This window comes from Aedes albopictus, chromosome 1 (assembly GCF_035046485.1).
Source record: "Aedes albopictus strain Foshan chromosome 1, AalbF5, whole genome shotgun sequence".
In the NCBI taxonomy this organism is placed as follows: domain Eukaryota; kingdom Metazoa; phylum Arthropoda; class Insecta; order Diptera; family Culicidae; genus Aedes; species Aedes albopictus.
The window spans coordinates 283,617,279-283,644,830 of record NC_085136.1 but is presented as its reverse complement, the minus strand read 5'-3'; the positions used below and the strand labels follow the sequence as shown (position 1 = coordinate 283,644,830).

The window sequence follows — 27,552 nt, the reverse complement described above, 5'->3', positions numbered from 1 at the left end:
GTCAGTACAAAAGCACGCCCACGTGTATGCGAACGTGCCAACACCAGAAAGCTCATTTCGGCTTTCCTGATGTCGTCCATCTCCACAGCAACGCAGCAATGCTGGTGGACTCTGGTTTCCCGCAAGACAACAAATCTTCCCAAAGAACAACTACAGCTACAACAACAGCAACAACAACGCCAACAATATGGTCATCAGTTCCCATCAACATCATCTCCATCATCAAAATTTATTTACTTATGTCGTCCTCCCTCACAGTATAGGTACGGGACGTGTACTGTACAGCCCGAGCAGTTGGGCAATGTATTCCACGAAAACTCTGCAAGTCATGGGTCCTGTCCTGTTCTGTCCTGACTACGGAGCAGTCGGAGCGTTGATGTTGCGTGTGAAGTGTTGGCCTTCTGGACCAGCAGCAGCACTAGGTAGGTACCAATGCAGAAATGTATCCACACGTAGTTGTTGTTGGTGACAAAATGGGAAAGGGAGGCCTCTGCTGGCATTGCCGGAGGGGTCAAAGCCATAAATAACTTTAGATATGTAGCAGGTAGGTGCACGGAGGAATAAGATGGAATGTACGGTAAATCTAGCTTGGGCAGGGGATTTTCAATGTCGTTCTATCCAAGGACAGTTTGGGGGGTTGCGGTCGTGAAAGCGAAGGTGACAGGAGTAGGATGAGACATGCCCCACAGCATCTACAACTCTGATGGAGTGAAACACCAACAACAGCATGTGGGTGACTACTATTTCATAGGGGATAATGGACTCAAATGCACCACTATTGGTCGTGAACGTTTCTAAGCTTGAAGAAGTTCTTAAAACTAAAACTAAGCCTTTTCAGTGAAATGATCTCTTCTATTGCCTCTTCAAAACTAAGCGGACTTCCATTTTTTTGTTCCATGGAGAGACATTCCGCACAAGTTCCCCCTCTTACTTTCGAATGCATGTTTCGAGGACAGGTGACAAGCAGTGAAGATTTTAATTTTCTAGTTGTTAGCAGGAAATAAATCTGTCGAGTGGGTTTTGAGCTAGCATCCTAGAGCTGCTCGGCTCGGTCGGTGTTTCGGTTGGATGTCGACGAATAGGTGATGGGCTGGATCTGTAGATGATGATGTCGCAAAATAATGGTGAACCCTTGTGGGACTTTAAGCACCCATTGAAAACTGTTGTTTCGGGGAGTTTATGCTTGTACGGATGTTTAGCATACTGGTAAATCTGTGGGTTTGATTGGAGCCTTCTGTTGTATGTTTTTTGACTGTTTTTGTATGAGAATTGTTGGATTCCTCCAGAGAAACCTCCAAAGATTCCTCCGAGGATCCTTGCAGGAATTCCTCCAGAGTTTCCTTTGGGAATCCCTACAGGAATTTATTCAAGATTTCCTCCAGGGATTGGTCCAGGAATTCCTCCAGGGTTTTCTGTAGGAGTTCAGCCAGGGTTTCCATTAGAAATTCCTCGAGGAACGTCTCCAGGATTTCTTCCAGGAATTTCACCCGGAGTGCGTCCAGGTATTCGTCCAAAATTTCCTATAAGAATTACTCTAGGAATTCTTCCATGAACTCCTCCATGAACTCTCCCAGGAATTTCTCTAGGAATTCTTCCATGCAATCCTGCATGAACTCTTCGAGGAATTCCTCCAAAAATTCCTCCAGGAACTCTTCCAGGAATTCGTCCAGGAATCCGTCCAAGAATTCCTCCCAGAATTCTTCCAGGAACTCAACCAGGGTTTCTTCCAGGACTTCTTCCAGGATTTCTCCAGGTTTTTTTTTTCAAGAATTCCTCCGGGTGATCATTCAAGTATTTATCAGGTAGCCCATCCAGGGGTTTCTCCGGATGTTCCTCCAGTGATTCATCCGGGAATTTCTCAAGGGATTCTTCAGAGAGTTCCTCCTGGGATTCCTCCAACGAATCTTTCGGGAGTTTTTCCAGGGATTCTCTGGAAGTTCTTTCTGGGATTCCTGCAAAAGTTCCTCCAGAGATTCCTCCGCGGGAGCTCCTCCAGGGACTCCAACGGGTGTTTGTTCAGGGATTCCTCCGGGAGGTTCTCCAGGGATTCTTCCGGGAATTCATCCAGGGATTCCACCGCGGGTTTCTCCAGGGATTCTCTGGGAGTTCCTCCAGGGATTCTTTCCCTAGGGTAGTTTATCCAGGAATTCCTCCAGGGATTCTTTCCGGGATTCCTCCAGGAATGCCTCCAGGAATTCCTCCAGGAATTCCTCCAGGAATTCCTCCAGGGATTCCTCCAGGAATTCTTCCAGGAATTCTTCTAGGGATTCCTCCAGGAATTCTTCCAGGGATTCCTCCAGGAATTCTTCCAGGGATTCCTCAAGGAATTCTCCAAGGAATTTCTCCCAGGATTCGTTTAAGATTTTTTTCCAGGAAATCTTCTGGGAATTTCTCCATTAGTACTTCACGGAATTCCTCTAGAAATTCTCCCATGAATTCCTACAAGAACTCTTCTGGGAACTCTTCCACGAATTCTTCCAGGAATTCTCCCATTAATTCTTCCAGGAATTTTTCCACGAATTTCCCCAGGATTTTTTCCAGGAATTTCCTCAGGAACTCTTCCAGGAATTTCTCTAGAGTATCCTCTAGCAATTCAGTTAGGTTGGTTTCCCTTAGGAATTCCTCCAGGAATTTTTCCTGGAATTTCTCCAGGAATTCGTCCAATAATACCTCCAGGATTTTTTCTAGGGATTCGTCCAGGAATTCCTCCCGGAATTCTTCCAGGATTTCGACCAGGAATTCTTCCAGGAAGTCCTACAGGAATTCTTCCAAGAAATTCCTCCAGGAATTCTTCCAGGAATTCCTCCAGGTATTCTTCCAGGAGTTCCTCCAGGAATTCTTCCAGGAATTCCTCCAGGAATTCTTCCAGGAATTCTTCCAGGAATTCTTCCAGGAATTCTTCCAGGAATTCTTCCAGGAATTCTTCCAGGAATTCTTCCAGGAATTCTTCCAGCAATTCTTCCAGGAATTTCTCCAGAAATTCTTCCAGAAATTCCTTCAGGAATTCTTCCAGGAGTTCCTCCAGGAATTCTTGCAGGACTTCTTCCAGGAATTCTTCCAGGAATTCCTCCAGGAATTCTTCCAGGAATTCTTCCAGGAATTCTTCCAGGAATTCTTCCAGGAATTTCTCCAGGAATTCTTCCAGAAATTCCTTCAGGAATTCTTCCAGGAGTTCCTCCAGGAATTCTTGCAGGACTTCCTCCAGGTATTCTTCCAGGAATTCCTCCAGGAATTCTTCCAGGAATTCCTCCAGGAATTCTTCCAGCATCTCCTCCAGGAATTCTTCCAGGATCTCCTCCAGGAATTCTTCCAGGATCTCCTCCAGGAATTCTTCCAGGAATTCCTCCAGGAATTCTTCCAGGAATTCCTCCAGGAATTCTTCCAGGATTTCCTCCAGGAATTATTCCAGGAATTCCTCCAGGAATTCTTCCTGGAATTCCTGCAGGAATTCTTCCTGGAATTCCTGCAGGAATACTTCCAGGAATTCCTCCAGGAATTCTTCCAGGAATTCCTCCAGGAATTCTTCCAGGAATTCCTCCAGGAATTCTTCCAGGAATTCCTCCAGGAATTCTTCCAGGAACTCCTCCAGGAATTCTTCCAGGAATTCCTCCAGAAATTCTTCCAGGAATTCTTGCAGGAATTCTTCCAGGAATTCCTCCAGGAATTCTTCCAGGAATTCCTCCAGGAATTCTTCCAGGAATTCCTCCAGGAATTCTTCCAGGAATTCCTCCAGGAATTCTTCCAGGAATTCCTCCAGGAATTCTCCCAGCAAATCCTCCAGGAATTCTTCCAGGAATTCCTCCAGGAATTCCTCCAGGAATTCTTCCAGGAATTCTTCCAGGAATTCCTCCATGAATTCTTCCAGGAATTCCTCCATGAATTCTTCCAGGAATTCCTCCATGAATTCTTCCAGGAATTCCTCCAGGAATTCTTCCAGGAATTCCTCCAGGAATTCTTCCAGGAATTCCTCCAGGAATTCTTCCAGGAATTCCTCCAGGAATTCTTCCAGGAATTCCTCCAGGAATTCTTCCAGGAATTCCTCCAGGAATTCTTCCAGGAATTCCTCCAGGAATTCTTCCAGGAATTCCTCCAGGAATTCTTCCAGGAATTCCTCCAGGAATTCTTCCAGGAATTCCTCCAGGAATTCTTCCAGGAATTCCTCCAGGAATTCTTCCAGGAATTCCTCCAGGAATTCTTCCAGGAATTCCTCCAGAAATTCTTCCAGGAATTCCTCCAGGAATTCTTCCAGGAATTCCTCCAGGAATTCTTCCAGGAATTCCTCCAGGAATTCTTCCAGGAATTCCTCCAGGAATTCTTCCAGGAATTCCTCCAGGAATTCTTCCAGGAATTCCTCCAGGAATTCTTCCAGGAATTCCTCCAGGAATTCTTCCAGGAATTCCTCCAGGAATTCTTCCAGGAATTCCTCCAGGAATTCTTCCAGGAATTCCTCCAGGAATTCTTCCAGGAATTCCTCCAAGAATTCTTCCAGGAATTCCTCCAGGAATTCTTCCAGGAATTCCTCCAGGAATTCTTCCAGGAATTCCTCCAGGAATTCTTCCAGGAATTCCTCCAGGAATTCTTCCAGGAATTCCTCCGGGAATTCCTCCAGGAATTCTTCCAGGAATTCCTCCAGGAATTCTTCCAGGAATTCCTCCAGGAATTCTTCCAGGAATTCCTCCAGGAATTCTTCCAGGAATTCCTCCAGGAATTCTTCCAGAAATTCCTCCAGGAATTCTTCCAGGAATTCCTCCAGGAATTCTTCCAGGAATTCCTCCAGGAATTCTTCCAGGAATTCCTCCAGGAATTCTTCCAGAAATTCCTCCAGGAATCCTTCCAGTAATTCCTCCCGGAATTCCTCCAGGAATTCTTCCAGGAATTCCTCCAGGAATTCTTCCATGAATTTCTTCAGGAATTCTTCCAAGAATTTCTTCAGGAATTCTTCCAAGAATTCCTTCAGGAATTCTTCCAAGCATTCCATCAGGAATGCTTCCAAGAATTCCTTCAGGAATTCTTCCAAGAATTCCTTCAGGAATTCTTCCAAGAATTCCTTCAGGAATGCTTCGAAGAATTCCTTCAGGAATTCTTCCAAGAATTCCTTCAGGAATTCTTTGGAAGAATTCCTTCAGGAATTCTTGGAAGAATTCCTGAAGGAATTCTTGGAAGAATTCCTTCAGGAATTCTTCCTCCAGGATCTCTTCTTAGAATTCCTTCAGGAATTCTTCCAAGAATTCCTTCAGGAATTCTTCCACGAATTCCTTCAGGAATTCTTCCAAGAATGCCTTCAGGAATCCTTCCATGAATTCCTTCAGGAATTCTTCCAGGAATTCTTCCAGGAATTCCTTCAGGAATTCTTCCAGGATTTTTTCCAGGAATTCCTCCAGGAATTTTTCCAGGAATACCTCCATGAATTCTTCCAGGAATTCCTCCAGGAATTCTTCCAGGAATTCCTACAGGAATTCCTCCAGGAATTCTTCCAGGAATTCCTCCAGGAATTCTTCCAGGAATTCCTCCAGGAATTCTTCCAGGAATTCCTCCAGGAATTCTTCCAGGAATTCCTCCAGGTATTCTTCCAGGAATTCCTCCAGGAATTCTTCCAGGAATTCCTCCAGGAATTCTTCCAGGAATTCCTCCAGGAATTTTTCCAGGAATTCCTCCATAAATTCTTCCAGGAATTCCTCCAGGAATTCTTCCAGGAATTCCTCCAGGAATTCTTCCAGGAATTCCTCCAGGAATTCTTCCAGGAATTCTTCAAGGAATTCCTCCAGGAATTCTTCCAGGAATTCCTCCAGGAATTCTTCCAGGAATTCCTCCAGGAATTCTTCCAGGAATTCCTCCAGGAATTCTTCCAGGAATTCCTCCAGGAATTCTTCCAGGAATTCCTCCAGGAATTCTTCCAGGAATTCCTCCAGGAATTCTTCCAGGAATTCCTCCAGGAATTCTTCCAGGAATTCCTCCAGGAATTCTTCCAGGAATTCCTCCAGGAATTCTTCCAGGAATTCCTCCAGGAATTCTTCCAGGAATTCCTCCAGGAATTCTTCCAGGAATTCCTCCAGGAATTCTTCCAGGAATTCCTCCAGGAATTCTTCCAGGAATTCCTCCAGGAATTCTTCCAGGAATTCCTCCAGGAATTCTTCCAGGAATTCCTCCAGGAATTCTTCCAGGAATTCCTCCAGGAATTCTTCCAGGAATTCTTCCAGGAATTCTTCCAGGAATTCTTCCAGGAATTCTTCCAGGAATTCTTCCAGGAATTCTTCCAGGAATTCTTCCAGGAATTCTTCCAGGAATTCTTCCAGGAATTCCTCCAGGAATTCTTCCAGGAATTCCTCCAGGAATTCTTCCAGGAATTCCTCCAGGAATTCTTCCAGGAATTCCTCCAGGAATTCTTCCAGGAATTCCTCCAGGAATTCTTCCAGGAATTCCTCCAGGAATTCTTCCAGGAATTCCTCCAGGAATTCTTCCAGGAATTCCTCCAGGAATTCCTCCAGGAATTCTTCCAGGAATTCCTCCAGGAATTCTTCCAGGAATTCCTCCAGGAATTCTCCCAGCAAATCCTCCAGGAATTCTTCCAGGAATTCCTCCAGGAATTCCTCCAGGAATTCTTCCAGGAATTCTTCCAGGAATTCCTCCATGAATTCTTCCAGGAATTCCTCCATGAATTCTTCCAGGAATTCCTCCATGAATTCTTCCAGGAATTCCTCCAGGAATTCTTCCAGGAATTCCTCCAGGAATTCTTCCAGGAACTCAACCAGGGTTTCTTCCAGGACTTCTTCCAGGATTTCTCCAGGTTTTTTTTTTCAAGAATTCCTCCGGGTGATCATTCAAGTATTTATCAGGTAGCCCATCCAGGGGTTTCTCCGGATGTTCCTCCAGTGATTCATCCGGGAATTTCTCAAGGGATTCTTCAGAGAGTTCCTCCTGGGATTCCTCCAACGAATCTTTCGGGAGTTTTTCCAGGGATTCTCTGGAAGTTCTTTCTGGGATTCCTGCAAAAGTTCCTCCAGAGATTCCTCCGCGGGAGCTCCTCCAGGGACTCCAACGGGTGTTTGTTCAGGGATTCCTCCGGGAGGTTCTCCAGGGATTCTTCCGGGAATTCATCCAGGGATTCCACCGCGGGTTTCTCCAGGGATTCTCTGGGAGTTCCTCCAGGGATTCTTTCCCTAGGGTAGTTTATCCAGGAATTCCTCCAGGGATTCTTTCCGGGATTCCTCCAGGAATGCCTCCAGGAATTCCTCCAGGAATTCCTCCAGGAATTCCTCCAGGAATTCCTCCAGGGATTCCTCCAGGAATTCTTCCAGGAATTCTTCTAGGGATTCCTCCAGGAATTCTTCCAGGGATTCCTCCAGGAATTCTTCCAGGGATTCCTCAAGGAATTCTCCAAGGAATTTCTCCCAGGATTCGTTTAAGATTTTTTTCCAGGAAATCTTCTGGGAATTTCTCCATTAGTACTTCACGGAATTCCTCTAGAAATTCTCCCATGAATTCCTACAAGAACTCTTCTGGGAACTCTTCCACGAATTCTTCCAGGAATTCTCCCATTAATTCTTCCAGGAATTTTTCCACGAATTTCCCCAGGATTTTTTCCAGGAATTTCCTCAGGAACTCTTCCAGGAATTTCTCTAGAGTATCCTCTAGCAATTCAGTTAGGTTGGTTTCCCTTAGGAATTCCTCCAGGAATTTTTCCTGGAATTTCTCCAGGAATTCGTCCAATAATACCTCCAGGATTTTTTCTAGGGATTCGTCCAGGAATTCCTCCCGGAATTCTTCCAGGATTTCGACCAGGAATTCTTCCAGGAAGTCCTACAGGAATTCTTCCAAGAAATTCCTCCAGGAATTCTTCCAGGAATTCCTCCAGGTATTCTTCCAGGAGTTCCTCCAGGAATTCTTCCAGGAATTCCTCCAGGAATTCTTCCAGGAATTCTTCCAGGAATTCTTCCAGGAATTCTTCCAGGAATTCTTCCAGGAATTCTTCCAGGAATTCTTCCAGCAATTCTTCCAGGAATTTCTCCAGAAATTCTTCCAGAAATTCCTTCAGGAATTCTTCCAGGAGTTCCTCCAGGAATTCTTGCAGGACTTCTTCCAGGAATTCTTCCAGGAATTCCTCCAGGAATTCTTCCAGGAATTCTTCCAGGAATTCTTCCAGGAATTCTTCCAGGAATTTCTCCAGGAATTCTTCCAGAAATTCCTTCAGGAATTCTTCCAGGAGTTCCTCCAGGAATTCTTGCAGGACTTCCTCCAGGTATTCTTCCAGGAATTCCTCCAGGAATTCTTCCAGGAATTCCTCCAGGAATTCTTCCAGCATCTCCTCCAGGAATTCTTCCAGGATCTCCTCCAGGAATTCTTCCAGGATCTCCTCCAGGAATTCTTCCAGGAATTCCTCCAGGAATTCTTCCAGGAATTCCTCCAGGAATTCTTCCAGGATTTCCTCCAGGAATTATTCCAGGAATTCCTCCAGGAATTCTTCCTGGAATTCCTGCAGGAATTCTTCCTGGAATTCCTGCAGGAATACTTCCAGGAATTCCTCCAGGAATTCTTCCAGGAATTCCTCCAGGAATTCTTCCAGGAATTCCTCCAGGAATTCTTCCAGGAATTCCTCCAGGAATTCTTCCAGGAACTCCTCCAGGAATTCTTCCAGGAATTCCTCCAGAAATTCTTCCAGGAATTCTTGCAGGAATTCTTCCAGGAATTCCTCCAGGAATTCTTCCAGGAATTCCTCCAGGAATTCTTCCAGGAATTCCTCCAGGAATTCTTCCAGGAATTCCTCCAGGAATTCTCCCAGCAAATCCTCCAGGAATTCTTCCAGGAATTCCTCCAGGAATTCCTCCAGGAATTCTTCCAGGAATTCTTCCAGGAATTCCTCCATGAATTCTTCCAGGAATTCCTCCATGAATTCTTCCAGGAATTCCTCCATGAATTCTTCCAGGAATTCCTCCAGGAATTCTTCCAGGAATTCCTCCAGGAATTCTTCCAGGAATTCCTCCAGGAATTCTTCCAGGAATTCCTCCAGGAATTCTTCCAGGAATTCCTCCAGGAATTCTTCCAGGAATTCCTCCAGGAATTCTTCCAGGAATTCCTCCAGGAATTCTTCCAGGAATTCCTCCAGGAATTCTTCCAGGAATTCCTCCAGGAATTCTTCCAGGAATTCCTCCAGGAATTCTTCCAGGAATTCCTCCAGGAATTCTTCCAGGAATTCCTCCAGGAATTCTTCCAGGAATTCCTCCAGGAATTCTTCCAGGAATTCCTCCAGGAATTCTTCCAGGAATTCCTCCAGAAATTCTTCCAGGAATTCCTCCAGGAATTCTTCCAGGAATTCCTCCAGGAATTCTTCCAGGAATTCCTCCAGGAATTCTTCCAGGAATTCCTCCAGGAATTCTTCCAGGAATTCCTCCAGGAATTCTTCCAGGAATTCCTCCAGGAATTCTTCCAGGAATTCCTCCAGGAATTCTTCCAGGAATTCCTCCAGGAATTCTTCCAGGAATTCCTCCAGGAATTCTTCCAGGAATTCCTCCAAGAATTCTTCCAGGAATTCCTCCAGGAATTCTTCCAGGAATTCCTCCAGGAATTCTTCCAGGAATTCCTCCAGGAATTCTTCCAGGAATTCCTCCAGGAATTCTTCCAGGAATTCCTCCGGGAATTCCTCCAGGAATTCTTCCAGGAATTCCTCCAGGAATTCTTCCAGGAATTCCTCCAGGAATTCTTCCAGGAATTCCTCCAGGAATTCTTCCAGGAATTCCTCCAGGAATTCTTCCAGAAATTCCTCCAGGAATTCTTCCAGGAATTCCTCCAGGAATTCTTCCAGGAATTCCTCCAGGAATTCTTCCAGGAATTCCTCCAGGAATTCTTCCAGAAATTCCTCCAGGAATCCTTCCAGTAATTCCTCCCGGAATTCCTCCAGGAATTCTTCCAGGAATTCCTCCAGGAATTCTTCCATGAATTTCTTCAGGAATTCTTCCAAGAATTTCTTCAGGAATTCTTCCAAGAATTCCTTCAGGAATTCTTCCAAGCATTCCATCAGGAATGCTTCCAAGAATTCCTTCAGGAATTCTTCCAAGAATTCCTTCAGGAATTCTTCCAAGAATTCCTTCAGGAATGCTTCGAAGAATTCCTTCAGGAATTCTTGGAAGAATTCCTGAAGGAATTCTTGGAAGAATTCCTTCAGGAATTCTTCCTCCAGGATCTCTTCTTAGAATTCCTTCAGGAATTCTTCCAAGAATTCCTTCAGGAATTCTTCCACGAATTCCTTCAGGAATTCTTCCAAGAATGCCTTCAGGAATCCTTCCATGAATTCCTTCAGGAATTCTTCCAGGAATTCTTCCAGGAATTCCTTCAGGAATTCTTCCAGGATTTTTTCCAGGAATTCCTCCAGGAATTTTTCCAGGAATACCTCCATGAATTCTTCCAGGAATTCCTCCAGGAATTCTTCCAGGAATTCCTACAGGAATTCCTCCAGGAATTCTTCCAGGAATTCCTCCAGGAATTCTTCCAGGAATTCCTCCAGGAATTCTTCCAGGAATTCCTCCAGGAATTCTTCCAGGAATTCCTCCAGGAATTCTTCCAGGAATTCCTCCAGGAATTCTTCCAGGAATTCCTCCAGGAATTCTTCCAGGAATTCCTCCAGGAATTTTTCCAGGAATTCCTCCATAAATTCTTCCAGGAATTCCTCCAGGAATTCTTCCAGGAATTCCTCCAGGAATTCTTCCAGGAATTCCTCCAGGAATTCTTCCAGGAATTCTTCCAGGAATTCCTCCAGGAATTCTTCCAGGAATTCCTCCAGGAATTCTTCCAGGAATTCCTCCAGGAATTCTTCCAGGAATTCCTCCAGGAATTCTTCCAGGAATTCCTCCAGGAATTCTTCCAGGAATTCCTCCAGGAATTCTTCCAGGAATTCCTCCAGGAATTCTTCCAGGAATTCCTCCAGGAATTCTTCCAGGAATTCCTCCAGGAATTCTTCCAGGAATTCCTCCAGGAATTCTTCCAGGAATTCCTCCAGGAATTCTTCCAGGAATTCCTCCAGGAATTCTTCCAGGAATTCCTCCAGGAATTCTTCCAGGAATTCCTCCAGGAATTCTTCCAGGAATTCCTCCAGGAATTCTTCCAGGAATTCCTCCAGGAATTCTTCCAGGAATTCTTCCAGGAATTCTTCCAGGAATTCCTCCAGGAATTCTTCCAGGAATTCCTCCAGGAATTCTTCCAGGAATTCTTCCAGGAATTCTTCCAGGAATTCTTCCAGGAATTCTTCCAGGAATTCTTCCAGGAATTCTTCCAGGAATTCCTCCAGGAATTCTTCCAGGAATTCCTCCAGGAATTCTTCCAGGAATTCCTCCAGGAATTCTTCCAGGAATTCCTCCAGGAATTCTTCCAGGAATTCCTCCAGGAATTCTTCCAGGAATTCCTCCAGGAATTCTTCCAGGAATTCCTCCAGGAATTCTTCCAGGAATTCCTCCAGGAATTCTTCCAGGAATTCCTCCAGGAATTCTTCCAGGAATTCCTCCAGGAATTCCTCCAGGAATTCTTCCAGGAATTCCTCCAGGAATTCTTCCAGGAATTCCTCCAGGAATTCTTCCAGGAATTCCTCCAGAAATTCTTCCAGGAATTCCTCCAGGAATTCATCCAGGAATTCCTCCAGGAATTCTTCCAGGAATTCCTCCAGGAATTCATCCAGGAATTCCTCCAGGAATTCTTCTAGAAATTCCTCCAGGAATTCTTCCAGGAATTCCTCCAGGAATTCTTCCAGGAATTCCTCCAGGAATTCTTCCAGGAATTCTTTCAGGAATTCTTCCAGGAATTCCCGCAGGAATTCTTCCAGGAATTCCTTCAGGAATTCTTCCAGGAATTCCTTCAGGAATTCTTCCAGGAATTCCTTCAGGAATTCTTCCAGGAATTCCTTCAGGAATTCTTCCAGGAATTCCTTCAGGAATTCTTCCAGGAATTCCTTCAGGAATTCTTCCAGGAATTCCTTCAGGAATTCTTCCAGGAATTCCTTCAGGAATTCTTCCAGGAATTCCTTCAGGAATTCTTCCAGGAATTCCTTCAGGAATTCTTCCAGGAATTCCTTCAGGAATTCTTCCAGGAATTCTTCCAGGAATTTTCCAGGAATTCTTCCAAGATCTCCTCCAGGAATTCTTCCAGGAATTCTTCCTGGAATTCTTCCAGGAATTCTTCCAGGAATTCTTCCAGGAATTCTTCCAGGAATTCTTCCAGGAATTCTTCCAGGAATTCTTCCAGGAATTCTTCCAGGAATTCTTTCAGGAATTCTTCCAGGAATTCTTCCAGGAATTCTTCCAGGAATTCTTCCAGGAATTCTTCCAGGAATTCTTCCAGGAATTCTTCCAGGAATTCCTCCAGGAATTTTTCCAGGAATTCCTCCAGGAATTCTTCCAGGAATTCCTTCAGGAATTCTTCCAGGAATTCCTTCAGGAATTCTTCCAGGAATTCCTTCAGGAATTCTTCCAGGAATTCCTTCAGGAATTCTTCCAGGAATTCCTTCAGGAATTCTTCCAGGAATTCCTTCAGGAATTCTTCCAGGAATTCCTTCAGGAATTCTTCCAGGAATTCCTTCAGGAATCCTTCCATGAATTCCTTCAGGAATTCTTCCAGGAATTCTTCCAGGAATTCCTTCAGGAATTCTTCCAGGATTTTTTCCAGGAATTCCTCCAGGAATTTTTCCAGGAATACCTCCATGAATTCTTCCAGGAATTCCTCCAGGAATTCTTCCAGGAATTCCTACAGGAATTCCTCCAGGAATTCTTCCAGGAATTCCTCCAGGAATTCTTCCAGGAATTCCTCCAGGAATTCTTCCAGGAATTCCTCCAGGAATTCTTCCAGGAATTCCTCCAGGAATTCTTCCAGGAATTCCTCCAGGAATTCTTCCAGGAATTCCTCCAGGAATTCTTCCAGGAATTCCTCCAGGAATTCTTCCAGGAATTCCTCCAGGAATTCTTCCAGGAATTCCTCCAGGAATTCTTCCAGGAATTCCTCCAGGAATTTTTCCAGGAATTCCTCCATAAATTCTTCCAGGAATTCCTCCAGGAATTCTTCCAGGAATTCCTCCAGGAATTCTTCCAGGAATTCTTCCAGGAATTCCTCCAGGAATTCTTCCAGGAATTCCTCCATGAATTCTTCCAGGAATTCCTCCTGGAATTCTTCCAGGAATTCCTCCTGGAATTCTTCCAGGAATTCCTCCTGGAATTCTTCCAGGAATTCCTCCTGGAATTCTTCCAGGAATTCCTCCAGGAATTCTTCCAGGAATTCCTCCAGGAATTCTTCCAGGAATTCCTCCAGGAATTCTTCCAGGAATTCCTCCAGGAATTCTTCCAGGAATTCCTCCAGGAATTCTTCCAGGAATTCCTCCAGGAATTCTTCCAGGAATTCCTCCAGGAATTCCTCCAGGAATTCTTCCAGGAATTCCTCCAGGAATTCTTCCAGGAATTCCTCCGGGAATTCCTCCAGGAATTCTTCCAGGAATTCCTCCAGGAATTCTTCCAGGAATTCCTCCAGGAATTCTTCCAGGAATTCCTCCAGGAATTCTTCCAGGAATTCCTCCAGGAATTCTTCCAGGAATTCCTCCAGGAATTCTTCCAGGAATTCCTCCAGGAATTCTTCCAGGAATTCCTCCAGGAATTCTTCCAGGAATTCCTCCAGGAATTCTTCCAGGAATTCCTCCAGGAATTCCTCCAGGAATTCTTCCAGGAATTCCTCCAGGAATTCTTCCAGGAATTCCTCCAGGAATTCTTCCAGGAATTCCTCCAGGAATTCATCCAGGAATTCCTCCAGGAATTCTTCCAGAAATTCCTCCAGGAATTCTTCCAGGAATTCCTCCAGGAATTCATCCAGGAATTCCTCCAGGAATTCTTCCAGGAATTCTTTCAGGAATTCTTCCAGGAATTCCCGCAGGAATTCTTCCAGGAATTCCTGCAGGAATTCTTCCAGGAATTCCTGCAGGAATTCTTCCAGGAATTCCTTCAGGAATTCTTCCAGGAATTCCTTCAGGAATTCTTCCAGGAATTCCTTCAGGAATTCTTCCAGGAATTCCTTCAGGAATTCTTCCAGGAATTCCTTCAGGAATTCTTCCAGGAATTCCTTCAGGAATTCTTCCAGGAATTCCTTCAGGTATTCTTCCAGGAATTCCTTCAGGAATTCTTCCAGGAATTCCTTCAGGAATTCTTCCAGGAATTCCTTCAGGAATTCTTCCAGGAATTCCTTCAGGAATTCTTCCAGGAATTCCTTCAGGAATTCTTCCAGGAATTCCTTCAGGAATTCTTCCAGGAATTCCTTCAGGAATTCTTCCAGGAATTCCTTCAGGAATTCTTCCAGGAATTCCTTCAGGAATTCTTCCAGGAATTCCTTCAGGAATTCTTCCAGGAATTCCTTCAGGAATTCTTCCAGGAATTCCTTCAGGAAATCTTCCAGGAATTCTTCCAGGAATTTTCCAGGAATTCTTCCAAGATCTCCTCCAGGAATTCTTCCAGGAATTCTTCCAGGAATTCTTCCAGGAATTCTTCCAGGAATTCTTCCAGGAATTCTTCCAGGAATTCTTCCAGGAATTCTTCCAGGAATTCTTCCAGGAATTCTTCCAGGAATTCTTTCAGGAATTCTTCCAGGAATTCTTCCAGGAATTCTTCCAGGAATTCTTCCAGGAATTCTTCCAGGAATTCTTCCAGGAATTCTTCCAGGAATTCCTCCAGGAATTCTTCCAGGAATTCCTTCAGGAATTCTTCCAGGAATTCCTTCAGGAATTCTTCCAGGAATTCCTTCAGGAATTCTTCCAGGAATTCCTTCAGGAATTCTTCCAGGAATTCCTTCAGGAATTCTTCCAGGAATTCCTTCAGGAATTCTTCCAGGAATTCCTTCAGGAATTCTTCCAGGAATTCCTTCAGGAATTCTTCCAGGAATTCTTCCAGGAATTTTCCAGGAATTCTTCCAAGATCTCCTCCAGGAATTCTTCCAGGAATTCTTCCAGGAATTCTTCCAGGAATTCTTCCAGGAATTCTTCCAGGAATTCTTCCAGGAATTCTTACAGGAATTCTTCCAGGAATTCTTCAAGGAATTCTTCCAGGAATTCTTCCAGGAATTCTTCCAGGAATTCTTCCAGGAATTCTTCCAGGAATTCTTCCAGGAATTCTTCCAGGAATTCTTCCAGGAATTCTTCCAGGAATTCTTCCAGGAATTCTTCCAGGAATTCTTCCAGGAATTCTTCCAGGAATTCTTCCAGGAATTCTTCCAGGAATTCCTCCAGGAATTCTTCCAGGAATTCCTCCAGGAATTCTTCCAGGAATTCCTCCAGGAATTCTTCCAGGAATTCCTCCAGGAATTCTTCCAGGAATTCCTCCAGGAATTCTTCCAGGAATTCCTCCAGGAATTCTTCCAGGAATTTCTCCAGAAATTCTTCCAGGAATTCCTCCAGAAATTCTTCCAGGAATTCCTCCAGGAATTCCTCCAGGAATTCTTCCAGGAATTCCTCCAGGAATTCTTCCAGGAATTCCTCCAGGAATTCTTCCAGGAATTCATCCAGGAATTCTTCCAGGAATTCCTCCAGGAATTCTTCCAGGAATTCCTCCAGGAATTCTTCCAGGAATTCCTCCAGGAATTCTTCCAGGAATTCCTCCAGAAATTCTTCCAGGAATTCCTCCAGGAATTCTTCCAGGAATTCTTCCAAGGATCTCCAGGAATTCTTCCAGGAATTTCTCCAGGAATTCCTCCTGGAATTCCTCCAGGAATTCCTCCAGGAATTCCTCCAGGAATTCCTCCAGGAATTCCTCCAGGAATTCCTCCAGGAATTCCTCCAGGAATTCTTCCTGAAATTCTTCCAGGAATTCCTCCAGGATTTTTTCCTGGGATTCCCCCACGAATTCTTCCAGAAATTCCTCCAGGAATTCTTCCAGGAATTCCTCCAGGAATTCTTCCAGGAATTGCTTCAAGAATTCTTCCAGGAATTTCTCCAGGAATTCATCCAGAAATTTCTCCAGGAATTCTTTCAGGAATTCCTCCAGGAATTCTTCCAGGAACTCCTTCAAGAATTCTTCCAGGAATTCCTCCAGGAATTCATCCAGGAATTCCTCCAGGAATTCCTCCAGGAATTTCTCCAGGAATTCCTCCAGGAATTCCTCCAGGAATTCCTCCAGGAATTCCTCCAGGAATTCTTCCAGGAATTCCTCCAGGAATTTTTCCAGGAATTCCTCCAGGAATTCTTCCAGGAATTATTACAGGAATTCTTCCAGGAATTCCTACAGGAATTCTTCCAGGAATTCCTACAGGAATTCTTCCAGGAATTCCTACAGGAATTCTTCCAGGAATTCCTACAGGAATTCTTCCAGGAATTCCTACAGGAATTCTTCCAGGAATTCCTCCAGGAATTCTTCCAGGAATTCCTACAGGAATTCTTCCAGGAATTCCTACAGGAATTCTTCCAGGAATTCCTACAGGAATTTATCCATTCCAGGAATTCCTACAGGAATTCTTCCAGGAATTCCTACAGGAATTCTTCCAGAAATTTCTACAGGAATTCTTCCAGGAATTCCTAAAGGAATTCTTCCAGGAATTCCTACAGGAATGCTTCCAAGAATTCCTTCAGGAATTCTTCCAAGAATTCCTTCAGGAATTCTTCCAAGAATTCCTTCAGGAATGCTTCCAAGAATTCCTTCAGGAATTCTTGGAAGAATTCCTGAAGGAATTCTTGGAAGAATTCCTTCAGGAATTCTTCCTCCAGGATTTCTTCCAAGAATTCCTTCAGGAATTCTTCCAAGAATTCCTTCAGGAATTCTTCCAAGAATTCCTTCAGGAATCCTTCCAGGAATTCCTTCAGGAATTCTTTCAGGAATTCTTCCAGGAATTCCTTCAGGAATTCTTCCAGGATTTTTTCCAGGAATTCCTCCAGGAATTTTTCCAGGAATACCTCCATAAATTCTCCAGGAATTCCTCCAGGAATTCTTTCAGGAATTCCTCCAGGAATTCTTCCAGGAATTCCTCCAGGAATTCTTCCAGGAATTCCTCCAGGAATTCTTCCAGGAATTCCTCCAGGAATTCTTCCAGGAATTCCTCCAGGAATTTTTCCAGGAATTCCTCCAGGAATTTTTCCAGGAATTCCTCCAGGAATTCTTCCAGGAATTCCTCCAGGAATTCTTCCAGGAATTCCTCCAGGAATTCTTCCAGGAATTCCTCCAGGAATTCTTCCAGGAATTCCTCCAGGAATTCTTCCAGGAATTCCTCCAGGAATTCTTCCAGGAATTCCTCCAGGAATTCTTCCAGGAATTCCTCCAGGAATTCTTCCAGGAATTCCTCCAGGAATTCTTCCAGGAATTCCTCCAGGAATTCCTGCAGGAATTCCTTCAGGAATTCTTCCAGGAATTCCTCCAGGAATTCTTCCAGGAATTCCTCCAGGAATTCTTCCAGGAATTCCTCCAGGAATTCTTCCAGGAATTCTTCCAGGAATTCCTCCAGGAATTCTTCATGGAATTCCTCCATAAATTCTTCCAGGAATTCCTCCAGGAATTCTTCCAGGAATTCCTCCAGGAATTCTTCCAGGAATTCCTCCAGGAATTCTTCCAGGAATTCTTCCAGGAATTCCTCCAGGAATTCTTCATGGAATTCCTCCAGGAATTCTTCCAGGAATTCCTCCAGGAATTCTTCCAGGAATTCCTCCAGGAATTCTTCCAGGAATTCCTCCTGGAATTCTTCCAGGAATTCCTCCAGGAATTCTTCCAGGAATTCCTCCAGGAATTCTTCCAGGAATTCCTCCATGAATTTTTCCAGGAATTCCTCCAGGAATTCTTCCAGGAATTCCTCCAGGAATTCTTCCAGGAATTCCTCCAGGAATTCTTCCAGGAATTCTTCCAGGAATTCCTCCAGGAATTCTTCCAGGAATTCCTCCAGGAATTCTTCCAGGAATTCCTCCAGGAATTCTTCCAGGAATTCCTCCAGGAATTCTTCCAGGAATTCCTCCAGGAATTCTTCCAGGAATTCCTCCAGGAATTCTTCCAGGAATTCCTCCAGGAATTCTTCCAGGAATTCCTCCAGGAATTCTTCCAGGAATTCCTCCAGGAATTCTTCCAGGAATTCCTCCAGGAATTCTTCCAGGAATTCCTCCAGGAATTCTTCCAGGAATTCCTCCAGGAATTCTTCCAGGAATTCCTCCAGGAATTCTTCCAGAAATTCCTCCAGGAATTCCTCCAGGAATTCTTCCAGGAATTCCTCCAGGAATTCTTCCAGGAATTCCTCCAGGAATTCTTCCAGGAATTCCTCCAGGAATTCTTCCAGGAATTCCTCCAGGAATTCTTCCAGGAATTCCTCCAGGAATTCTTCCAGGAATTCCTCCAGGAATTCTACCAGGAATTCCTCCAGGAATTCTTCCAGAAATTCCTCCAGGAATTCTTCCAGGAATTCCTTCAGGAATTCTTCCAAGAATTCCTTCAGGAATGCTTCCAAGAATTCCTTCAGGAATTCTTCCAAGAATTCCTTCAGGAATGCTTCCAAGAATTCCTTCAGGAATTCTTGGAAGAATTCCTGAAGGAATTCTTGGAAGAATTCCTTCAGGAATTCTTCCTCCAGGATTTCTTCCAAGAATTCCTTCAGGAATTCTTCCAAGAATTCCTTCAGGAATTCTTCCAAGAATTCCTTCAGGAATTCTTCCAAGAATTCCTTCAGGAATCCTTCCAGGAATTCCTTCAGGAATTCTTCCAGGAATTCTTCCAGGAATTCCTTCAGGAATTCTTCCAGGATTTTTTCCAGGAATTCCTCCAGGAATTTTTCCAGGAATACCTCCATAAATTCTCCAGGAATTCCTCCAGGAATTCTTCCAGGAATTCCTCCAGGAATTCTTCCAGGAATTCCTCCAGGAATTCTTCCAGGAATTCCTCCAGGAATTCTTCCAGGAATTCATCCAGGAATTTTTCCAGGAATTCCTCCAGGAATTCTTCCAGGAATTCCTCCAGGAATTCTTCCAGGAATTCCTCCAGGAATTCTTCCAGGAATTCCTCCAGGAATTCTTCCAGGAATTCCTCCAGGAATTCTTCCAGGAATTCCTCCAGGAATTCTTCCAGGAATTCCTCCAGGAATTCTTCCAGGAATTCCTCCAGGAATTCTTCCAGGAATTCCTCCAGGAATTCTTCCAGGAATTCCTGCAGGAATTCTTCTAGGAATTCCTCCAGGAATTCTTCCAGGAATTCCTCCAGGAATTCCTGCAGGAATTCCTCCAGGAATTCTTCCAGGAATTCCTCCAGGAATTCTTCCAGGAATTCCTCCAGGAATTCTTCCAGGAATTCCTCCAGGAATTTTTCCAGGAATTCCTCCATAAATTCTTCCAGGAATTCCTCCAGGAATTCTTCCAGGAATTCCTCCAGGAATTCTTCCAGGAATTCCTCCAGGAATTCTTCCAGGAATTCTTCCAGGAATTCCTCCAGGAATTCTTCATGGAATTCCTCCAGGAATTCTTCCAGGAATTCCTCCAGGAATTCTTCCAGGAATTCCTCCTGGAATTCTTCCAGGAATTCCTCCAGGAATTCTTCCAGGAATTCCTCCAGGAATTCTTCCAGGAATTCCTCCATGAATTTTTCCAGGAATTCCTCCAGGAATTCTTCCAGGAATTCCTCCAGGAATTCTTCCAGGAATTCCTCCAGGAATTCTTCCAGGAATTCTTCCAGGAATTCCTCCAGGAATTCTTCCAGGAATTCCTCCAGGAATTCTTCCAGGAATTCCTCCAGGAATTCTTCCAGGAATTCCTCCAGGAATTCTTCCAGGAATTCCTCCAGGAATTCTTCCAGGAATTCCTCCAGGAATTCTTCCAGGAATTCCTCCAGGAATTCTTCCAGGAATTCCTCCAGGAATTCTTCCAGGAATTCCTCCAGGAATTCTTCCAGGAATTCCTCCAGGAATTCTTCCAGGAATTCCTCCAGGAATTCTTCCAGGAATTCCTCCAGGAATTCTTCCAGGAATTCCTCCAGGAATTCTTCCAGAAATTCCTCCAGGAATTCCTCCAGGAATTCTTCCAGGAATTCCCCCAGGAATTCTTCCAGGAATTCCTCCAGGAATTCTTCCAGGAATTCCTCCAGGAATTCTTCCAGGAATTCCTCCAGGAATTCTTATAGAAATTCCTCCAGGAATTCTTCCAGGAATTCCTCCAGGAATTCTTCCAGGAATTCTTCCAGGAATTCCTCCAGGAATTCTTCCAGGAATTCCTCCAGGAATTCCTCCATGAATTCTTCCAGGAATTCCTCCAGGAATACTTCCAAGAATTCCTCCAGGAATTCTTCCAGAAATTCCTCCAGGAATTCTTCCAGGAATTCCTCCAGGAATTCTTCCAGGAATTCTTTCAGGAATTCTTCCAGGAATTCCCGCAGGAATTCTTCCAGGAATTCCTGCAGGAATTCTTCCAGGAATTCCTGCAGGAATTCTTCCAGGAATTCCTGCAGGAATACTTCCAGGAATTCCTGCAGGAATTCTTCCAGGAATTCCTGCAGGAATTCTTCCAGGAATTCCTACAGGAATTCTTCCAGGAATTCCTGCAGGAATTCTTCCAGGAATTCCTGCAGGAATTCTTCCAGGAATTCCTGCAGGAATTCTTCCAGGAATTCCTGCAGGAATTCTTCCAGGAATTCCTGCAGGAATTCTTCCAGGAATTCCTCCAGGAATTCATCCAGGAATTCCTCCAGTAATTCATCCAGGAATTCCTCCAGGAATTCATCCAGGAATTCTTTCAGAAATTCCTTCTGGAATTCTTTCAGAAATTTCTTCAGGAATTCTTTCAGAAATTCCTTCAGGAATTCTTTCAGAAATTCCTTCAGGAATTCTTTCAGAAATTCCTTCAGGAATTCTTTCAGAAATTCCTTCAGGAATTCTTTCAGAAATTCCTTCAGGAATTCTTTCAGAAATTCCTTCAGGAATTCTTTCAGAAATTCCTTCAGGAATTCTTTCAGAAATTCCTTCAGGAATTCTTTCAGAAATTCCTTCAGGAATTCTTCCAGGAATTCCTTCAGGAATTTTTCCAGGAATTCCTTCAGGAATTCTTCCAGGAATTCCTTCAGGAATTCTTCCAGGAATTCCTTCAGGAATTCTTCCAGGAATTCCTCCAGGAATTCTTCCAGGAATTCTTTCAGGAATTCCTTCAGGAATTCTTCCAGGAATTCCTTCAGGAATTCTTCCAGGAATTCCTTCAGGAACTTCTCCAGGAATTCCTCCAGGAATTTCTCCAGGAATTCCTCCAGGAATTTCTCCAGGAACTCCTCCAGGAATTTCTCCAGGAATTCCTCCAGGAATTTCTCCAGGAATTCCTCCAGGAATTTCTTCAGGAATTCCTCCAGGAATTTCTCCAGGAATTCCTCCAGGAATTTCTCCAGGAATTCCTCCAGGAATTTTTCCAGGAATTCCTCCAGGAATTTTTCCAGGAATTCCTTCAGGAATTCTTAAAGGAATTCTTCCAGGAATTCCTCCAGGAATTCATCCAGGAATTCCTCCAGGAATTCATCCAGGAATTCCTCCAGGAATTCTTCCAGGAATTCCTCCAGGAATTCTTCCAGGAATTTCTCCAGGAATTTCTCCAAAAATTCCTCCAGGAATTTCTCCTGGAATTTCTCCGGGAAATCTTCCAGGAATTCCTTCAGGAATTCTTCCAGGAATTCTTCCAGGATCTCCTCCAGGAATTCTTCCAGGAATTCCTCCAGGAATTCCTCCATGAATTCTTCCAGGAATTCCTCCAGGAATACTTCCAGGAATGAGCATCTGGCAGCACTGTATCAGCCAAAATACGGTGTTTTAGCTCCTGTTTTTAATAATCGTTCTGTGATCGGAAAAACAAAGTAGAATAGCTGATTTTGGTGGCATATTGGATGGCAACTAAGTGCGCTGGGGTCCACAAGGAAATCGCATCAGAAATATAAGTATAATTCAATTTATACGTATTTTAAAGAAGTGAGAATAGCTGTCATACTAATGTACCCCGCCGATTTATCGTACATTGTTTCTTGTGCTATAAATTGCTGAATCGATTGGTGCTAACGGTCGTCACAGCTATTGTGTTTGAGGTAATTTTGTCAATCAAAACATTGCTTCATTACTCTGTACGTTGAAACCGGTCATGTCTGATCTCGAAAATGATGCGGTTTGTTATGTTTGCGAGAAAGTGGAGCCAAATTTGTCTCGACTCGTTACTTGCGCTTATTGTGGAAGGTTTGCCCATTTCCGATGCAAAAAGCTGTTTGGAAATGTCATTACAAAGGTTAAGAAAAAACCATACCTATGTTCGGTCGAGTGTTCGGAGATGAGCTCACATAGCAATCAAAAGAATGTGAGTCTAGATGCTGTGGTTGCTGAGCTACACGCTCAGAATGAAGGTATGAACGATTCGAGAAAGGAGGCATCTCAGTTGCGGTACATTGTGGAGCAATCACGACTTCAGCTGGCATCGTTGGTGAAAACTAGTGGCAAAATAGAGGAATCTCAACAGTTTTTGTCGAACCAATTCGATAAGCTTCAAACCGATTTTCGACAATTCAAGGATGATATGGCTGCATTGAAGACGGAGAATTGCAAAATTCGCAGTGAAGTTGCGGGATGGCAAACGAAGCATCAGGATCTGTCAGCTAAGGTAGACTCCCTGGAGTTTGAACTGGATAAGGCCAACCGCCAACTATTAGCGAAGAATGCTGTTGTTCTGGGCCTACCTCTAACCGAATGCGAGAATACCATCAAGCTTGTCCATGAAATATGCCGCGCTGTTGGTTATTCACCAAAGGATTCAGACATCACCTCTGCTAGACGGATGTCTGGAAAAACTGCGAACAAAACAGGTGTGCCAATTCTGGTGTCATTCAGAGAAGAAAAATGCAAGGAAGATTTCTTTGAGCATAAGCGGAAACATGGAGTACTGGAAGCCTCCACCGTCTCGGAAGTGTTTAGTGATTCGGCTAACCGTGTATCAGTTCGAGATGAAATGACTGCCTTCGGACGCGATCTGCTGCGCTACACCAAAGAGGCACAAACTACACTAGGCTTCAAATACGTTTGGCCAGGACGAAACGGGAGGGTTCTCATCAGACGTCACGAGGGAGGCAAAGTAGAAAAAATTGGAACGAAGCTAGAACTAGAACAACTAACATGCAACTCTGCAAAGCGCCCTCTAGATGTTTCAGTTGGTTGTGGAGACTCTTCAACGATGATTTCACCTCGGACGTCACCGCAGATCCATCAGCCAACAAAGCGTACACGTTAAAATTGAATTGTAATCAAATGTATCTGAATTTATTATTGAAATGGAGAATTTTTTTGTTGAAAATGTTGAACTTTTAAATAAAAACTTTAGTCGAATAAGTAATCATTTTTCCTTGAGAATCTTGCAACTTAATATACGAGGCATGAATACGTTTGAGAAAATTGATGCAGTGAAGGTACTTTTGGATTCATATAATGGGTGTGTTGATGTGCTTGTAATTGGTGAAACGTGGCTGAAGTCGGATCGGATTCAATTGCTTGGGCTAGAAGGATACAATGCTACTTTTTCTTGTCGTAATGATTCCGCTGGAGGTGGATTGGTGGTGTACGTCCGGAAAGGCATCAGCTTTGTAGAAATGAGCAACATGCACGAACTAGGCTTCCATTATATCCATGTGTGTTTAAAGCTTAAGGACTCGGAATTCGATGTACATGCTGTCTACAGACCACCTAGCTACCACCAGTCATTGTTTTATGATAAGATGGAATCAATATGCTCGAATTTCAAACCCAACGGATCCAGTGTCATTGTCGGGGATATGAATATACCAGTCAACCAATGTGAGTCCAGAGTTGTTCGAGAATATCTGGACTTGTTGAACTCTTATAACTTCTCAGTAACGAACACAATTGCGACTAGACCAGCCAGTGTCAATATCCTGGACCACGTTGTTTGTTCGGAGGCATTAAGAGACTGCGTAATGAATGAAACAATGCCATCGGAAGTAAGCGACCACTGTTTTGTTCTTTCAACATTCCGGCTCAACAAACCAATACAACTTGTGCAACTACAAAAAAACATCGTAAACCATACAAGGCTGAACGAGACATTCATAGCAGTCATGCAAAATGCAATTGATGTTCCATCCCAAGAAAAATTGAATCATGTCATAGACACATACAATACTCTAAAGCAACGTTTCTCTAAAACAATATCAGTATCGGCACGAGTAAAATCTCAATGTCCATGGATGAGTTTTGACCTATGGCAGCTTATGCGAATGAAGAGCAACATACTAAAAAGTGCACGAAGGCGACCAAATGATGAAAGATTAAAGCAACTATTGACACATATCTCACGAAAAGTCCAAGAGGAAAAACTGCGTGCTAAAAGGACCTACTACTCCAAATTGTTTGAAAACGCTGATCAAAAAACTGTTTGGCGTAATATTGATCATGTCCTTGGGCGCAAACCGGAAAGGGACGACTGTATAGAATTGACTATTGACGGCCAACTGACGACTCATGGACCAGCGGTTGCCGATAAGTTCAATGAATTCTTCTGTGCGATTGGACCCCAGCTAGCCTCCTCTATCTCTAGTAACCGCGACATCAATAAGTTTGGAACATTAACAAGAGTCAATCAGTCAATATTTCTCCGACCTGCTACTGTACAAGAAGTCATCCTTAAGATCAACAAATTAAACATCAACAAAACACCCGGTTATGACGGAATTCCAGCGTTCTTCGTAAAGACACACCATGACATATTTGCACCACTGGTAGCAGATATCTTCAATGAATCTATTGCATCGGGTAGCTACCCAGAGAAACTGAAAGTTGCACGCGTAGTTCCAGTTCACAAATCAGGCAATAAAACGGAAGTGAATAACTATCGACCAATATCTATTCTTTCGGTCTTGAGTAAACTATTCGAGCAACTCTTAGCCGATAGAGTTTCCACCTTCCTGAATGACAGAAAAGTTATTTACGACCACCAATTTGGATTTCGATCTGGTTCCAGTACATGGACAGCTGCCAGCGAACTCGTAGATGATATCTATATGGCTATGGACACCAGTAACGTTGCAGGAGTTCTGTTTTTGGACTTAAAGAAAGCCTTCGATACCATAGACCACGATATACTAATGAGAAAATTGGAGTACTATGGGATTCGTGGTGTTGCAAATGCCCTATTCAGGAGTTATCTAACCGGGAGAACCCAATTTGTCTCAGTCAATGGCGTCGCAAGTTCAAAGAGAGCAATCACTGTTGGAGTTCCACAGGGGAGCAATTTAGGGCCGTTACTCTTTTTGCTTTATATTAATGATCTGGCAAAACTACATTTGCATGGAAAACCACGATTATTTGCGGACGATACATCTGTAACGTACCTTACAACCGATCCTGCTCGCCTGATAATACTCATGAAGGAAGATATGTATAAGCTACAAGAGTTCTTCGCCGAAAATCTTTTGTCCTTGAATCTTCAAAAGACAAACTACATGATTTTCCACTCGAGGCAAAAAAAAGTTGATCGTCATGCAGACCTGATAGTGGGTGGAACGGTAGTTGAGAAAGTCGAGGTCTATAAATATCTTGGATTGATATTTGATTCTACCTTGAGCTGGACCTCCCATGTTGACAAGCTTAGAAGCGATATCAGCTCATTCTGCGGGCTCTTCTGGAGAATCTCAAAGTTACTTCCTTTAAAACAATTAATTATCATGTATCAAGCGTTTGTGCAGTCCAAATTGCAATACCTAGTATCCATTTGGGGAGCTGCATCAAAAAATGTGTTGAAGACATTACAAACTGCGCAAAATCGATGCCTAAGAACCATCTACGGCAAGCATCGTCTGTATCCAACATTGCAGCTTTATAAAACCGCCGCGAATTCCATCAATCCCATATTGGCCCTACGAGAGCTTCAAACTGTAGTAACTATGCAAAATCTTCTCCATAATCCATTGGTTCATCACAACTATATCATACGGCGATCTCGACACTTGCATAGGACTAGAAGTAGAGATAACTTATACATAACTCGTCGCAATACGGAAGCTAGCCTCTTTATCAGCCTCATCTCCCCTGTCAGTCTGGAGAAATACATCAAAGCCTACCGTCGTTGCAAATTCACAACCCACGTATTCATCGCTCGGACGGAAGCCACGCCAGCTTCCTTGTCAGGTAAGACTGGGTATATGTCTGTCCGAAGCAAATGATGCCACACCCGTAACGAAGGTCAAAACCGTTGCAGATATCTACAACCCACAAGCCACGTACCCATCACTCGGTCGGAAGCTACGCTAGCCCCTCTATCAGCCTCATCTCCCCTGTCAGTCTGGAGAAATACATCTAAGCCTCCCGTCGTTGCAAACTCACAACCCACGTATTCATCGTTCGGACAGAAGCCACGCCAGCTTCCTTGTCAGATAACCGCAACCCACAAGCCACGTACCCATCACTCGGTCGGAAGCTACACCAATTTTCTTGTCAGGTAAGAAAGGCCGGGTATATGTCTGGCCGAAGTCAATGATACTACGCCCGTAACGGAGATTATAACCGTTGCAGATTAGCCTCCTCAATGGACGCTTGGTCAGCAATCATGGATTGTTTCGGGAGTCTTGAACAAAGTAATCGTCAGCTGGACCCAAAACCACTGGTAACCCATCTAATCATCGTCTGGTCAGAAGCAGCGCCAGTCTCCCTGTCAGCACCCAAGGAACAACACTAGTCTTGCGTGTTTGATACCAGGCACCAAGGAATAATTACTATCATCCCAGAATTAGTATAAGTTACTTAGATTTTAAGCTGATATAATTGGTAGTTACTGGTTGCACTTCCTTAAAAGAGAATTTGTCCTCACTGGAAGTGCATATTGATTGTAAAATGTTTTGAAAAAAAGAAAAAAAAACAAAAAAAAAAAATACTTCCAGGAATTCCTCCAGGAATTCTTCCAGAAATTCCTCCAGGAATTCTTCCAGGAATTCCTCCAGGAATTCTTCCAGGAATTCCTCCAGGAATTCTTCCAGGAATTCCTCCAGGAATTCTTCCAGGAATTCCTCCAGGAATTCTTCCAGGAATTCCTCCAGGAATTCTTCCAGGAATTCCTCCAGGAATTCTTCCAGGAATTCCTCCAGGAATTCTTCCAGGAATTCCTCCAGGAATTCTTCCAGGAATTCCTCCAGGAATTCTTCCAAGAATTCCTCCAGGAATTCTTCCAGGAATTCCTCCAGGAATTCTTCCAGGAATTCTTCCAGGAATTCCTCCAGGAATTCTTCCAGGAATTCCTCCAGGAATTCCTCCAGGAATTCCTCCAGGAATTCTTCCAGGAATTCTTCCAGGAATTCTTCCAGGGATTCCTCCAGGAGTTCTTCCAGGGATTCCTCAAGGAATTCCTCCAGGAATTCTTCCAGGAATTCCTCCAGGAATTCTTCCAGGAATTCTTTCAGGAATTCTTCCAGGGATTCCTCCAGGAATTCTTCCAGGGATTCCTCTAGGAATTCTTCCAGGGATTCCTCTAGGAATTCTTCCAGGAATTCCTCTAGGAATTCTTCCAGGGATTCCTCTAGGAATTCTTCCAGGGATTCCTACAGGAATTCTTCCAAGGGATTCCTTCAGGAATTCTTCCAGGAA

The 27,552-nt window shown here is 43.9% G+C and overlaps 1 long non-coding RNA gene across 2 annotated transcripts in view; it reads right to left on the bottom strand.

Annotated features, from left to right (window-relative positions):
- The window catches only part of LOC134285678 (uncharacterized), a 470,596-nt gene that overhangs the window by 361,141 nt on the left and 81,903 nt on the right, over nt 1-27,552 (bottom strand). The gene's annotated exons all lie outside the window — the stretch shown is intronic.